This window comes from Lepus europaeus, chromosome 16, assembly GCF_033115175.1.
Source record: "Lepus europaeus isolate LE1 chromosome 16, mLepTim1.pri, whole genome shotgun sequence".
Classification (NCBI taxonomy): domain Eukaryota; kingdom Metazoa; phylum Chordata; class Mammalia; order Lagomorpha; family Leporidae; genus Lepus; species Lepus europaeus.
In genome coordinates this window covers 38,759,013-38,773,003 of record NC_084842.1, presented here as the reverse complement: position 1 = coordinate 38,773,003, position 13,991 = coordinate 38,759,013, and the positions used below count along the sequence as shown (strand labels likewise).

Sequence of the window (13,991 nt, the reverse complement as noted above, 5' to 3'; positions counted from 1 at the left end):
CTGCTTCCCAGGGTGCACATGAGCAGGAAGCTGAAATTGAGATTTGAGCTGGGGCTTGAACCTAGATATGCCAATATTGACTTCAGGTAACTAAATTGATGTTTTACCTGTTAAGCAAAAATGCCTAGCCATGTATAATACTACAATAAAGTACATAATCATTATACAAATATTTAAGATTATAAATATAAACCACTTCCAAAATAGCATCTTTTTATATTTGAAGAAATTTCTTAATATATCAGATGAATGCATGATAATTACTAGAACACAATTGAATTCTTAGGTTAGTGTGGTATTAATACGAAGATAACAGATTCAATGTAGTTCATAGATAGAATTCTAAGAATACAATGATACTTCCCTTTCTTCCACTCTCCGTCCTTCTTTCTTTCTTTCTTATTTTAATTTTTGAAGTAGCATATTTTTAATTTACATCATAGTGAAAACCTTAATGCTCCACTAAATAGAGTTCATCAAGTGAAAAAGACCATAGTTCAGGAGGAAAATAGGCAAGGACTATAAGCAATAATTAAATGCAAATATGTCCATTTCACTAGTATATAGTAAATTTTAAAATAATCACAGCTCATTAAAACTATAATAGTATATCCTTCATGACTACTGGTTTGACAAAAGCATAAAACAAAGTTTGCCAAAACTATATTTGCAAATACTAATACAGGTATTTATTTCTTTTTTGTTTCAGTTTTTTTTATCCTATTATATAAACTTTAAAATCTCTTAAGCCACAGATGAAGATAACTAACTAGAGCACAGTAAACTCTCATGTTCATTTTTAGTTGGTATAATGAATATAAATAAAAATATACTTGCTTACTTCCTTTAAAGCATCTTTGCTTATATTTTCAAATTATTTATTACTATCAGAGCTAATGATGAAACAAGGCAAGTAATAAAATAAAGACATACATAGATGGTGGTAGACATTCAATCCAAATGCTCATGGAAATACTGCCTTTATTGACAGATTCTTACCTTAAGTTACCCAGAAAAGGTCCTTCATATAATTACATTTAATACCTTGATCTTGAGTTAAAACATGGGAAGATTAAAATATCATTATGTAACAGGAAAAAGATCTTATTCCCCATGGCCATCTTTCTCTCTGACATATACCACAGTGTCTAGCGAAGCGAATTGTATCTTTTAATTTACTCAATCATTAAATAATTAACTACTGACTATGCAAAGACTCACATTGAATCTTCCTAAGTCAAATAAAAAAGCACACTCAGTTCAGTAATTTATTTCAGGAAATGAAAATATGAGTGTTAAAGTTCTTCCTGAATTTGAATTATGGTTTATTTTCTTGATTGATTAATACATTTTATTTGGTTAAAAGGTTAACAGCTATTTTGTTAAAGGGTATGAGAAGGTAGATAACTTATGATCTAGTGGATCTTTAAAGTTTATTATTACAAAATAGTATTTTATGCACATATATTTATAAACATAAGAATGGATAAATCCACAATCCAATAAAAATCCAAAAACAACAGCAAAACACTTTTCATCAAGTGTTTCATCTTCTTGATCATTGTGGTATTTCTTTTCTGACTCATGCCAAGATCAGAAACAACACAGAATCCATACATTTCACCTCACCTTCTCATCTTCCCTCTGAGACTTGGCTCTTTTAAAGAGAGAGGAGCACATTTTCCTCCTCCAGTTTGGCAGCTCTGAGGACAGATCTTCTAACACATTTTCAGATTTAGCAGTGTCTTATGAAACTTGTATATGTCAAGTCCTGTAACGTTCTAGCACCTACTCCTGATTTTTTCGTTATCTGATTCTCCTTAAATTTCATGTCTTTCACCTTCTCATGCACATCATTATTTATTTGAAAAATTGGTGAGCTTTCCAGGGTAAAATTTTCTTTGATTATCAGATTTTTACTAGAAGAAATACTCAAAGGTATAGAATACAGATGAACAGTGTGAAAAGAAGAATCCTTTATGTTAGGGGAAATATATCTGAGAAAAAGATTTAAACACCTTTGTGCAAGAGTCTGGCTTAATTTTGACCATTTTCTCATTCTCCAAATAGTTTTCCTCATCAGTTTCTTCATAGTCAACTGATTTTCCTTGAACAGTGTCAAGTCTTTTTTTTAATTATTTTATTTATTTGAAAGAGTTACAGACAGAGGTAGAGCGAGTGCGAGAGAGAGAGAGAGAGAGAGAGAGAGAGAGAGAGTCTTCCATTCTACTGGTTCATTCCCCAAATACTGCAGTGTCCAGAGAGGCGCTGATCTGAAGCCAGAAGCCAAGAGCTTCTTCTGGGTCTCCCACATGGGTGCAGGACGCATGGAGTTGGGCCATCTTCTACTGCTTTTCCAGTACATAACAGAGAGCTGGATCCGAAGAGGAGCAGCTGGGACTCGAACCAGTGCCCATATGGGATGCTGGCACTGCAGGTGGTGGCTTTAACCCACTGTGCCACAGCTCTGGCCCCAGTGTCAGGTATTAACACCACTACCTCATGGCTATCTGGAGAAGGAGCTATGAAGGTTTTTATTTTCTTTGACTTGGAAGTCACTTTATTTATTTATTTATTTATTTATTTTAACCTGGCACTCTCCTTCTTTTATCATCTCCACAAAGGGAGTCTGTCTCTTTTTACTCAGTGGTATAGAACTTTGGTTCTCACTATTATGTTGCTCAATCTAGTTTCCAGCAACAGCATCTGATTCATTAATAATGTTTTGTGTGGGCTGGTGCTGTGGCACAGTAGGTTAATCCTCCACCTGTGGTGCCGGTATCCTACATGGGTGCCGGTTCTAGTCCCAGCTGCTCCTCTTCCAATCCATCTTTCTGCTATGCTCTGGGAAAGCAGTGAAAGATGGTCCAAGCACTTGGGCCCTTGCACTCACCTGGAAGAAAATCCTGGATCCCGGCTTCGGATAGTTTCAGTTTCAGTGGTTGTGGCCATTTGGGGAGTGAACCAGCGGAGGGAAGACCTTTCTCTCTGTGTCTCCCTCTCACTGTCTGTAACTCTACTGTCAAATAAATAAATAAAATCTTAAAAAGATGATATTTTGCAAATGAAATTCTGAAGAGAGAGAGGTCTGTAAAGACTCTATTAATTCCACAATAGGTTTATTCTTATCTCTTGTCAAAACGCTCTTTGTTTTGCTTGATTTTTTTCCTACATTTGTTAACTAGTTTGTACGGATCTAAAATTTAATGACTATTTTCCTTTTCTTTACTGTTTATTTCCATACAGCGTACACTGTTCTTGCCTTGACAGTCAAGTCTTTGTTTAGATTTATTTATTTTAAAATCAAGATCTTTTGCACAGCTTTCTTGACCATGCACATCTTTATCATTATCTTCTTATATTGTGTTCATTTCAGAAATTATCATCTTCTAATTTTCGTTCTGTGTAAGCTGCTTCTTTATTTTTGGTTCATTTTGCTTAGCAGGTTGCTTATCGGTGGCATGCTTTTTCAAATCCAATATATTCCGGGTCTCACAGTCACATAAATTTCCATTATCTTTGGTGGAAAGATCAGCTGTTTGAAATTCATCTGTGACTTAAATGTTTTCAGAAATGGTTTCTTTATCCTTTCAGGTTGGAGAAAAGAAGTTATCCTTTTCCAGGTCATGCACATGTTTGCCATCAGTCTCCTGTGTTTGGTTCATTGTAGAAGTCATTTTTGTTTTTTGATATACCTTTTGTCTAAGCTTCTTAAACTATTTTTGAATCATTTTGACAAGCAGATTGCACAGCATGGACATGCTCTGTCACTCCTCCATAATGGCAAAGGTTTCCACTAGCTTTGGTAGGAAGAGCAGATGTTTGAAACTCATTTGAGTTTTCCAAGTTTCCAGGGATGATCTCTTTATCCTTTTGGGTTGGGAAGAAATAACTATCCTTCTCCAGGCAACGCACACTTTTGTCATTATTGAAATGATCTACTTCATAAATTATTTCTGTTCTTCGCTTTACTTTCTGCCTAAGCTTCTTATTAACTTAGATCCATTTTTGCTGAACAGGATACACATCAGTGATCTGCTTTTGCAAATCCAACACATTCTGGGTTTCACATTCATATAGATTTACACTGTACCTAATGAAAACAGCAGGTGTGTGAAACTGTTTTGAAACTTCTAGATTCCTATAGATGGTTTCTTTATTGTCTTGGGTTTGGAGAAAAAGATACCATTTTCTAGGCTGTTCAAATCTTTATCATTCTCATGTATTTTATTTCTCTCAGAAATTATTTCTGACTTCCAATTTACTTTCTGTCCAAGTTTATTCATTTTTGATTCATTTTGATGAGCAGGCTGCATATCAGTGACACGCCTCCAAATCCAACATATTTTGGGTCTCATAATCACAAAAACTTCCATTATCTTTGGTGGAGTCACGCACTGCTTCAAATCATTTGTGACTTCTAGGTTTTCGGAAATGGATTATTTATCCTTTTGGTTTGGGAATATGTTGCTTTTTTCTAACTTATGAATCATAAATGTCTGTCTAGAAGCTTTACTTTTATTACAAGTTATGGAATTCTGACCTATATTAAATTTACTCTCCTGCAGGAATTGATCTGAACTTTGAGAAAAAGAGTGTATTTCCTCTTGCCCATTTGTTACATATGTTCTTTTCTTGTTTTTATTACACCGTGTATTATGTCTGTCATCTGGGTTGAAGCTATTAGGGAGGGTTATTTCCTTCAGTGTGTTCACTTGAGCAAACTGTTCAGTATTGCAGGTAAAATGTGGATCTTCGGAAATCCTTTTTGCTATCCAGGACAACGGATTTTCTTTTTGGTCTGTTTCCAATCTTTTCCTCAATATCCACACATGAACTATTTTTACATGTTCTCTTTGATATTTCTTATTTTTTTCACAACTTGGATCTTTCACTTTTATGAAAGTTTTCATTTGACAACCGTTCATGATTTTATTGCTTTTATTTTTAGTGCCTGTTGAGACTGTAACAACTTTGCTGACTTCATTAGCAGTCAATTCCATGTCTGCATCATATACCGTTTTTGCAGTTGAAAGTCATCATTTGACTCATCATTGACTCATGGGTTCCCTTGCAGATTCAGAAGATAAGCCAGGAAGACATTGTCTGCTTCTTTGCGTATTAATATTTGCTTTATGAGTGTAATCATTTATCTCATTCTTCAAATTTAATTCTGGAGCTGAAGTGCATTGTTCATCTGAATGTGTTGCACAAGGACCGTGTACAGAAAAACAGCCCGTGATGACCCACGCTTCTTCCTTTCAGTCACATTACTAAGCAATTTCTCATCACTTCTGTGGTCAACTGACGTGGTATTTCTCATCCCATTTGTTAGACGACTCTTGAAATTTTGTTCTGAGGAGGAACAGCTTTCTTTGAGAAGTATATACAAGACAGAAGAAAAATGTTCTGGGTCATCTAAATCATATACATTCTGATTATTTTCTCTCTGAAGTAACTCTTCCAAATTATACTGAATTGATAAAGATTGCCTTGTTGATACTGAAGAGAGAATATCAGGTGGTGTCTTTGATATAACAAACTTACCACTCTGCATTTTCTCTTTATCATCACCATCATCATCATTTAAAGTTAATGGAACTTTTGCAAATTGAAGATGCATCAACTTGCACTGTTTACCGATTCATTTCTTCTTGCTAGCTGGCAGTAGAAAAGGACTATGTTGGGACTCAGAAAGACTGCTCATTTCAATAGCGGATATTAAGTTATTGTTCCTGAATGCTTCTATTTCTATAAGCTTCTTATTCAAGTTATTTAGCTTTACACAAAGAAATGTATTCTCAACATTCAGTTTCTCCACTTCTTTTTGTAATAGAATCTTTTCAGTTGTAATTATTTGAGAATTCTCCTTCTCTCTACTAAGAGCCTGAGCTAATGCCCTTTGTGCTTTAGAGGAATTTTAAAAAGAGAAAAATTGTTTATTATTTTTGTTTTGGTTTTTTTGAAGCTAGAGGTAGATTCAGTTTAGCAGTCCTTGAAATTCTTTTGTCTTTACATGTCTCTTAATTACTGAAGTAACTGAATCAGTTTCCATGACCGGGGGACTCCATCAGGCTCAATCAGCATAGGGCACCACAACCTGGCTCCAGGGGGTCAGCCGAGTTAGGGTTTATAATTCTTTCACCATTCTCTAGGCATTTGTAAACTTCAAATGAATCTTCATATCTGAATTTTAACTTAATCCAGCAACTAAAATACATTCACAATAAACCAAGTGTATTATTTAAAAAGTCCAGGTCCTTTGTACTGCTCTGCATGATTAATATAGAATTTCCAAGGATCTTTTTTTTGTTACAAACTACTGTAAAATGTATAATCTAGGCAAATCCCCTGTAATGATTCTGTAAACTCTGGATATCCTGCAGTTTACAAGATGACTAGTAATTAGAAGAATCAATATTTCAGATACTTCCTATTTACTGTTGCTACTGATCTTAATAACAGTATGTTATTTCTGAAGATTATATCTAAAAAGTACAGTAATTTCAGATTTATATGACAAAATTATCAACTACAATTGTTATAGAAGTTCAAACAATAAAAACCAAAAACTACAGTGCAAGGAAAAACATGAAACTTAAAGCTAAAATGACAAATTCTTGGCATCACATTTTATACCTTAGAATAAAACATCAGAATTACTAAAAGTAATTTATATTTTGAATTTGTAACTCTCTGTAGGTTAATCATGCACCTTTATTTCATGTTACTTATAGGAAAAATAGATATATCAATAAAATTATAGATCATTGAAAATATTTGGAAGGGGAACCATAATCACTAATGAGAAATGTAATAATGAACAAAGGAAGCTGCCCAAATTCCTGAGATCATATAGAATAGATTTGAAACCACTGATTTTTATTCTTTGTATGGTATATTAATTCTATATAAATATCTCAAATATTGGAGAAGTGAAAAAGCAAAGCACTTTCATATAAAATATATATATTTTAAAAGTTGTATTTATTTAATGTACCAAGCTGATAACTTGCTGTAATCCAAACAGTTAAAAACAGCATAAACTGAACCTGAGAGGTTATTACTGATCACTTATTTAAACTATTGTAGCTTTAAAAGTTCCTTCATTGCTTCTGATCACTATTCACCCTCGTGATTCTTCTATGCCCTTTAAAAATAGTTTTATTGGGATGTACTTCCCATACCATACAATTCACTACTTAAAATATAGAATTCGACAGTTTTTAGTGTATTCACAAACCTTTTTATGTTTTCCTCTCTTTTTTCTCCTACTCTTTTATTAGCCATCCTCTGACCTAATTCTCAACTAAAAAGTATTTTTATTAGAACGCTAATCATATGAAATGGCCTGGCACTGCAATGGGTAAATTGCCATGAAGAACCAGCCCTAAGTGAACCATACTGTAGTCCACTTGGGTGGCTGTTATCACTTGACTTTATTAAAACCCATATAGGCTAAGGAATAGGAGTAATAAAAGGATGTCTGGAGGATAATAAGAAAATATCACTGAGTAGGTTAGCCTCCAATAGACTTGGCACCCAAATTAAAAGCACTAAAGGGAAGCCTAGAGTCCCTTTATGCTATCAGTCCTGGTAATTCTCATGAAACTGAATCTCATAAATGCCTGTGCTGAATTTACCTACCATAGTAATTTATGAATCAGATAGTATTAGAGTTGTAGTAGTTTAAGTTTTCATGCATCCCTGAGTACCACATTGAAATATGAGAGGGCACAATTTGGATTTCTTAGATATTAATGTAATCACATTTCCATCATCTGCTTCATGTGAATTGATTCATAGATATAGATTATTGATATTTCCACATACATTGTAAGTGATTGGAACTTGAAAAATATCGAAAAACTCTTTCAAGTGTTTTGTAGCCTAAACACCCATTTTATGAAATATCTCATTGTTTCCAAAACTAAATCACTAATGCTAAATAAATAAATGTCATGTTATCTCTATTGCACATCAGTTATACACTTTATAATGAAGAAACCCAGGAAAGGATATATTTCTGTGACTGGAAGACATGTGCCTTACGTTTTTACATGAAAAAATCTAGAATGAGAATAATTATAGAATTACTCTGCTTTTAATATGATGTTTGTGTTGTTCACTAGAATGATGGAGAATTCATTTATTAAGAATATTAAAATTACCATATATGTTATTAATACATTTGACCTTTTTGCCACACAATGTTCCTCCAACAACAAAATGTGTCATTTATACATTTTGCATAAAATTAAGCTGTGAAATAAGTTCTATATGTTGCAGAAAAACAAGTAAGCAACCATATTTGAAATCCAAATGGTTTATCAAACTGTATTTTACACATGTATGGAAGTAATTTTAGAGGGAAAGTTAATCAACAGTATAAGAATGTGTGCCAGCAGCATATTAAACAATATATCTGCCTAAGTGAGGAGGAGTATTTATAGGTTATATCTCTACTAGCTCTTAATTCTTGATTTAAAAGCTAGATGTAGCTAATCAGATCCTATAATATCCAGTTCAAATCTTCAAGCTTCAAGACCCTCTTTTAAATTTGACTCAGAATTCTTGGTTAGGGCAGCAGATTAGACCTCATTTTATTGATCCCAATCTACATAATAAACACAGAAGTCTAATAACATACATTAATCTTCCTCTAATTTACTTTAATATACTTGTTAGATGTTTAGTTTCCAAGGTGTGAAGGAAGAACTAGCAGGAAATAGGAATTTGAAACAAAGTCAAGCACATGAAAATTCACACACACACACAAACTATGTGCTGTTCTTTTTATCTAATTCATTCTCTTCTTAATTGGCCTGCTTAATACCATGCATGTGGATAACCCAGTGTTATTATTCCACTTCTTTATTATTATATTGCTATAACACTTTGAGGACAACATCCTGATGTCAATGAGTAGATAGTCAAAAAGAATGGTAGCATTGCATAACCCAAACAGTATATATTTTAGTGGATGTTTCCTGGAAAGAAGGAAGAAATATTTTCCCAGAAAATTATATTAAGGCTATTTCCTTAGATAATGAAACCAGTTGCTAAATGGATACATGATATGGCAAAAAGAACACAGGTATCCGCAGAGAAAGAAAAATAAGAAGAAATTTATTATGATCTAAAGCCATTATATTAAATCCTGGATACCATGGTTTGGATGTTCAATGCCTTCAAAATGTCCTTCTAGTAAAGGCTTCCTCCATAGCATGGCACTACTGTGGGGTGATAGAAGCTTCAGGAAGTGGGATCTGCCATGCAGTCCTCAGGATATTGATTGTGTGTCTTTAGAATGCACTTCTCAGGTGATCTCTAGAGTTCTCACAACAAGGTTGCTAAATAAAAGCCCGAACTGGAACCTCTCCACTCCTTCTGCATTCTTGCTCCCATGTGATGCTTCATTCACACTGTCCACAATGGGTCAGGAATTTTGCCAAAACTTGTGTCACATCATCTGCACTTTCAGTCTCCAAATTAAGCAGACCTCTCTTTACTTCAAAAGTAGTTTGTCTCAAGTATTGCATTATAGAAATGGAAAATTGATCAGTACTCCAGTGAATAAGCAAATGAATTATCCTTCCCTCAGTAAAGAACTCTTTTATTGAATCTACATCAGTAATAACTTGAAAAAAGTCTAGAAGGCTGATCTATATAATTCTATCATTCCAGCTCATTTAAAAGACATCTTATAGACTGACACTCTAATGTGAAGAAAAAAATATGACCTTACCAATACATTGACAATGAAGCCACACAAAAGATATGTTGCCCTAATACTTATTTGGGCAGGTTTTGAGGGGAATCTCTAATGGGGCTTTACTTATGTCTGATACTGACTTTTCTCAGACATTAAATGCTCATGACAACCTGTAATCAATCATTGTGATTTCTTCATTTAGTTCGGTACACAGGACAAAACAGAAAACTTTGATCTGGTCAACCCAGGTGTGTCTCCTTCTCAACAGTGATACTCAAGATTAAATAAACTAATACTAATTCCTCAGCTTGTAGGTAAGAATCTCCTCCAACTTAGCATTAAGAATCTCTACTTGAGAGCCTTGTTCAAATGAATCTGACACTAGGCTCAGGTTCCTTGACTACCTCGCAATGTAAATTGACAAGAAGCCAATGTTCAGCCTACAGGTTTATTGGGAGCTCATGCCCTAACACAAGGGAGACAGTTTGGTGGAGAGAGATTTTTGCCAGTGGACTCCCTAGTGAAAGCTAAATAGCTGGGAGGCATGTTCACACCCTCTTTGTCTCTGGCTCATTTGCACCTGGCTCACTGTTCTGTGCAGGCATTTTTTTTTTTTTTTCAAACAAAACTCTCAAAATGGCAAAGTTGCTACTCTAAAAAGGCAAAGTATCTGTTGTTCTGGACTATTCTGGTCATGCTTGCAGATTTGGGAACCTCCTATCAGGGTGTTAGAAGGTCTTTGGGGTTAACATCTAGATGATCCTTGCTCTGGATTGGTTTGGAGCTGGAGACATATACATGTCAGGTCAGGAGGGTTGTGATTTAAGGAGTCCTGCTTCTATGCAGTCTCAAACTCTCCACGTGGTTTAGCATCCTGTCTACCTATGAGTAACTTAGGTTAGGGAATGTACTTCTCAGTACCTCAGTACTTCACACCTACTACTTCAACCCCCACAACCCTGAGTACAGCATCACAACCTGAAACAGTCCAACACCAATATTTCAGCATGTCACCAGTCACTAACCATAACCTTGAGAAATTCTTAATGATCATCCCTCTCCCCAAATATCAAAGAACGTTTTGTAACTGGAGTCATACACAGTCTTATTGGTCTGTTGATGCATTTTTCTCCAAGATGTTCATCAAACATTTTTTAAAAGATTTATTTATTTATTTGAAAGACAAGGTTACAGAGAGGCAGAGAAAGAGAGAGAGAGAGAGAGAGAGAGAGAAAGAGAGAAAGAGAGAGAGAGAAACCAAGAACCAAGAGCTTCTTCTGGTCTCCCATATGGGTACATCTTCTACTGCTTTCCCGGGCCATAACAGAGAGCTAGAAGAAAAGTGGAGCAGGCAGCAGCTTTACCTGCTATGCCATAACACTAATCCCATCAAACTTTTTTAATGAATAAAATTTTAGAAGAAATAAAACTCATATTAAAAAGGTGTGGGCTATGGCGCAGCAGGTTAATGCCCTGCCCTGAAGTGCTGACATCCCATATGGGCGCTGCTCTACTTCCCATCCAGCTCTCTGCTATGGCCTGGGAAAGCAGTAGAAGATGGCCCAAGTCCTTGGGCCCCTGCATCCACTTGGGAGACCTGGAAGAAGGTCCTGGCTCCTGGCTTTGGATTGGTGCAGCTCCTGCCATTGCAGCCAGTTGGGGAGTGAACCATTGGATGGAAGACCTCTCTCTCTCTCTTTCTGCCTCTCCTCTCTCTGTGTAACTCTGACTTTCAAATAAATAAATAAATAAATATTTTAAAAAAATAATAAAAAGTGTGGGGGCAGGAGGTAGGGGAGCCAATAACTTAACAAGCAAGACTTCTTAGGACATTTGGTAAAATATTCGTTTACTAACATATACAAGAGGTAAGCTATTCAAGGAAAAAATGATTCAAGAAATACTAAATTAAGGATGGAAAATTGCAAAAATAAGAATGCTTCACACAGGAAACACCAGACTTGAACTAGTAATGCTACCTGTGTTTACACACATGCATGCACACAGGGGACCTAAGAGAAAGAGAAATTTAGCATTTTATGCATATTTGCAGAGTCCTAAACTTCCTTGGGATAAAAGACAAAAATATGCATCACTAGAAAGTGACGTATTTGCTGCCAGATTACCGACAGCATCTTGGCACAACCTGAAGACACCATCGCTGCATATTGCACTCACATACCTACCGCTAAAGAGTCCTGGCACTGAGGATGTTCCTTCTAATGATACCCAATTACTCCAAGCTAGCAAGTTGTTTAATAGCATATTGGATCTATATGTTAAGGGGCAAAGCTAATTATTTCTTCAGTTACCAACCAGCACATCACCAATCATGTTTTCAAAGATACAAATTCTCAAATACAAATACACCATGTAGCACAAACCTTAGCTTCTCTTATTATCTTTATAAAGTTAACCTGATAGAACCCATATAGTATATCAATGAAGTGCCCCTTGATGACTTACAGCATCAGTATCCTGAAGACTCATTAGGATAGAGATACCTGAGCTCCATATCCAAACAATAGGAGCAAATCTCTTAGCTTTCTGAACTCAGGGACAAGACTACAAAATTCTCATACTAAAGCTTAGTAGATCTCTCTAAGGGCCTACTATATCTGAAAATCACAGTTGCAAAGCACAGAGAATATGGTTACCAGAAAAAAAATACTCGGAAAGAGTTTGGTCAAATTATCACTAAAATGAAAAAAAAAATCCTATTATTAAAATGATTGTGAATTTGCTGTCAAAGGAAATAACTCTCAGACCTTTCTCCTCTTCAAGTTTTTTGTTGAATGTAGAATAAAAGAAAGTCACAGAGGGTTGTGGCAAGTTCTATTTGGAAAACGTGTCTCTTACTCAATTTTGTACAGGACAAGCTTAATTGATTTAACTTGAGTATTTCTGTATTTGCTTGGGGACTCCCAGCTTAAAAGAATAGAGAACTGCAGTTTGTTAGTATTTTTTATTTTTTAATAATATAAAGAGAACAGATTTCAAATAGTTCATAACTACAATTCTAAGCATATAATGATACTTCCCTCTCTTCCTTCTTCTCTCCTGCTTCATTCCTTTTTTTTTTCCTTTTTAACTTTTGCAATAGTATGTTTTTACCTTACCCTGTAATCACAAGATCGCAAGCTTAATGCTCCACTAAATAAAGTGTTCAATAGGTAAAAGTAGGAAGACAAGGGCTATAAACCATAATCAAATCCCAAGATGTCAATTTCATTCATATATACTAATTTTTTGTACTCCATATATAAGCTACTACAAATAACAGAAAGTGTGATATTTGTGTTTTTGGGCTGACTTTTTTTCACTAAGCATAATGTTGGAATTTATTTAAATAAATAAATAAAGTTGAAAACTCTTTCATTAGCCACAAAACCATGAAAAGGGAACAGTCCTCTTTTTAGACTGAACACCTCTGATTGTACCAGCAATTTAACAATCAAATGACAGCTGCAAGGGTTGGATTACCTTTACATTTTCCCATAAGAGGCAGTGGTGAAGCATGGGCTGCAAATTGTTTCCTATTCTAGACAAACAAGGGGAAAATTAAATATGAAAATTGAGTAATGATAGCTATAGCCTGTAAAGGGAGTGGGAGGTGAGGATACAGGGAAGATGGATAACAGGTACCAAAACACAGATGGAAGGAAAAGTTCTGGTGCTCTGTAGCACAGTGAGATGACTATAATTCACAATGTCCCCTTCTATACCAGGAGATCTTGATGGCTTCAAACATGAACAAATGATAAGGAGATGGAAACAATAATTATTCTGATTTCATCAGTATTCTGACTAGATGTATTGAACTTCACACCGTACTCTAGAAATATGCACAACTTTTTTGTGCTAATAACATTTTATTTACTTATTTTTAAAGATTTATTTATCTGCAAAGCAGAATGACAGAGAGAGAGAGAGAGAGAGAGAGAGAGAGAGAGAGAATGAGAGATCTTCCATCTGCTGTTTCACTCTCCAAATGTCCACAAGATTCAGGACTAGAACAAGCTGTAGGCAAGAGCCAAGTACTTCATCTGGGTCTCCTATATGGGTGACAGGAATCCCAGTACTTGGTCTATCATATACTCCTTCCAAGATACATTAGTAAGAAGCTTAGCAGCTTAGCAGAATCCGGGAGTAGCCAGGACTCAAATAGGTACTCTGATACGGGGTGTGGGCAAAGCAGGTGGAGGCTTAACCTGCTGTGCTAAGATATCCACATCTAATCAAGAATTAAAAAAAAAAAAACATATTAAGGAAATGG

General features: G+C 35.2%; 1 pseudogene; it reads right to left on the bottom strand.

The window, feature by feature from the left end:
- Window positions 1-1,620: 1,620 nt before the first annotated feature.
- Window positions 1,621-13,991, bottom strand: part of LOC133775067 (shugoshin 2-like) — a 36,431-nt pseudogene continuing 24,060 nt past the window's right edge.